We start from the raw sequence: 3,529 nt of genomic DNA, 5'->3' as shown, positions 1-3,529 counted from the left end.
CCATACAGAGATGTGGGTGTCTGTCTGTGTTTTAGTAGCCCTATAGGTGCCTACAGAATCAACCAACTTGTTAAATTACAATATTATTCAAAAATAATTTTACTCTCACATTTTGGACTCTACCAATAGTTTAAGATAACCTCTACAATGTTTCCTTAAGCCCTTAAAGATATAGCTATTTTGGGCCTCTGGGACACTTTGTTTTTTTTTCATTAAGGCTTTGTGCACACAAGATGTTTTTAACCACTTAGCGACAGAGCCAATTTGGTACTTAACGAAAAAGTCAATTTGGACCACTGAAACTTTACGAGGTTACAGCTCTGGAACTTTTCAACGTATCCCACTGATTCTGAGAATGTTTTTCCATGAAATACTGTACTTCATGTTAGTGTTAAAAGTTATTTGATATAACTTGCGTTTATTTATGAAAAAAATGGAAATTTGGGAAAAATTTGGAAAATTTTGTAATTTTTAACATTTTAATTTTTGTACCCTTAAATCAGAGAGTAGTGTCACACAAAGTAGTTAATAAATAACATTTCCCACATGTCAACTTTACATCAGCACAATTTTTTTTGTTAGGACGTTACAATGGTTAAAAGTTGACCAGCAATTTCTCATTTTTCCACCAAAATTTACAAAACATTTTTCTTTTAGCTACTACCTCACATTTGAAGTTAGTTTGGGGGTCAATATAACAAAAAATACCCAAAAGTGACACCATTCTAATAAAAGCACCCCTCAAGGTGTGCCAAACCACATTTAAGAAGTTTATTAACCCTTCAGGTGCTTCACAAGAACTAAAGTAATATGGAAGGAAAAAATGAACATTATACTTTTTTCACAAAAAGATTACTTTGGAACCACATTTTTTATTTTCACAAAGGTACCAGGAGAAAATCGACCCAAAAATTTGTTATGCAATTTCTCCTAAGTGCGCCAATACCCTGCATCTGGGGGAAAGTCACTATTTGGGCGCATGGCAGGGCTCAGAAGGGGGGGAGCATCTTTTGACTTTTTGAACAAAAAATTGGCTGGAATCAATGGTGGCTCCATGTTGCATTTGGAGACCCTCTTATGCATCTAAACAGTGGAAAGCCCCCAATTCCAATTCCAACCCTATCCCCAACACACCCCTAACCTTAATCCCAACCCTAACCATAATCCTAACCACAACCCTAACCCTAACACACCCCTAACCCTAATCCCAACTCTTACCGTAATCCCAACCATAACCACATCCCTAACCCTAGCCCAACCCTAGCTTTAACCCAACCCTAGTGCTAGCCCCAACCCTAACCCAAGTCCAACCTTAATCCTACCCAACCTTAAGCCTAGTCCAACCCTAACCCTATCCAAACCCTAACCTTAGCCCGACCCTAACTTTAACCCAACCCTAACCCTAATGAAAAAATGGAAATAAATGCATTTTTTATTTTATTATTTTTACCCAACTAAGGGGATGATAAAGGGAGGTTTGATATACTATTTTTTTATTTTGATCACTGTGATAGGGTTTATCAAAATTAACTAATAGGAGAAAGTTCCTATTGTTGCCGGGTGCCGGATGGCAGATCTCGGAGGGCGCACTGCCCATGCACCTGCCATTTTCTTCCCAGCCGGGGGACATCATAGGGGGATGTAGGAGGGTCCAGGGACACCAGAGGTACCGGGGTAAATGGGGGACCCCATTTATCTGTCCTCCGATGTGCGATTACATCAGAGAAGAGAGAAATTAAATGGGAAATCAGACTTTTTTTTGCAGTCGCCATTTTTCCATTAATAATGGCAATCACAACACTGGGGTTGGTAAAAACCAACCCGAATCATGTTCTCTGAGGTCTCAGCTACCCCCGGTAGCTGAGACCCAGGAGAAATTCAGTTGCTGGGGGCGCTATACACTTATTTCTCAGTGCCGCTAAAAGCGGCGCTGAGGCATAAGTACCCTTAACTGCTGCCACCGGCGTAAGGGGTTAATTTGGTCTAACTAGTTGAGTTTTCTAATAGGAAGATACTTGAGGTAACGCCATTATTTTTTTCCTGAAATTTATTTTTTTGCATTTTTTGGGCCATTTCTAGAGTGTTTTTTCACTGTTTTTTGAGCCATCCAATTGTCTTTGCTTACAATTATATCTTCTATTGGATGGAGAACTGGTTGAGTATGGACTGTACTTTTCCATAGTGATGAACAAGAGATCCAATAAACTATGGTTTGGTAGAAGTATAATTTAATTTCTTTTTCTTAGCATATTTGCTTAGATCATTCAGCATTGACTCCCAAACAAAACAGGATGGACAGATGAACATCTATTTAATGGGGATTAGTAAATTTATTTGAGTGGAATTTAAATCTACTAGAATTTTACTAATATATGCATTTTGAAGAATGCAATTTTTTTTGTAATTCGCTATGCATGAATTCAGCATAATGGTAGCTATCAGATGCCACCATCTTGCTGAACAGTAGGAGGCCAGCAAAAGGTTAGAATGGAAAAATATATTCTCACCTTACAGGTCACTTCTCTGAATGTCCCTGCTGATTTCTGACCACTTTCTTCCATGATAACTCCTTCATCGTGACACATATCAAATCAAAGGTTCACCATTAGTCAGTGCGTAGAGTCATGAGCAGTCTCTGGAGTTCACTGTGTATGTTCTAGGGCCTGCTTGTGGCCAGAAGCCCGGCACAAAATAAACACTGGGCCAGATATGTAAAGTGACAGAGGTGCAACAGACTGAATAGCAAGGGAGGGAGCAGCTGGCACACTTGGAAAGTTGAGTATTGAGCATGTTTTGTTTTTATGATTTTTTTGCAAATATTTTGCTGTCTGGTTACCGCTTTGGCTGTCTCAGCTGCTCCATGCGCACTTTTTGGTCCTCTGTGCCACAGATGCACCACATCGATCTCCTGTTTTTTATTTTAATCTATGGCTTCCAGACATGAGCAGGAACTAGAGTTCCCTGCTCATGCCCCGGGGCATAATCATGATCAGAAGTCCTGACTTATTAGAGTGATCACTGGGAAATGACTTCCAGCCACAGCCCTCAAAGGTCACTGCGCATGCAGACAGGCAGGAGGCAGTGGCAGCATTCGGAGAACTGGGAGGCGAGATAATCATGAATAATTGTTTTTATTTATGACATCATACATTTACTATGCATTCATGTCAGGAGAGACCTAGGCACATACTGTAATAAGGGACCTTACATTTGTGGAGAATAGTTTTTCCAAGAATCGATTTTCTCATAAAAAAGGCCTAAATAGGCAATATTGTCTCATCCGCTCATCACTAATGTTCACATATTTGACTAGCAAATGATGAATTTTGACATTTGACAAGTAAAATATGAATTTATTATGCTGGTTCTTCTTTGTCAATGCTTTCTGCAACCTGTCATATCATACATAATGCTAGTGTTTTCTTATGGAGCAAAAATGCCTCTGGATCCCTTCAGGCTCTATGTCATGGATGTGATTGCTTCATCATATGAACATTAGTTACACATATTGTTAGGTTGCAACATGGGA

This window comes from Dendrobates tinctorius, unplaced genomic scaffold, assembly GCF_039654945.1.
Source record: "Dendrobates tinctorius isolate UK_male_01 unplaced genomic scaffold, ASM3965494v1 ptg000016l, whole genome shotgun sequence".
NCBI classification, from domain to species: domain Eukaryota; kingdom Metazoa; phylum Chordata; class Amphibia; order Anura; family Dendrobatidae; genus Dendrobates; species Dendrobates tinctorius.
This window is presented reverse-complemented; position numbering follows the sequence as displayed.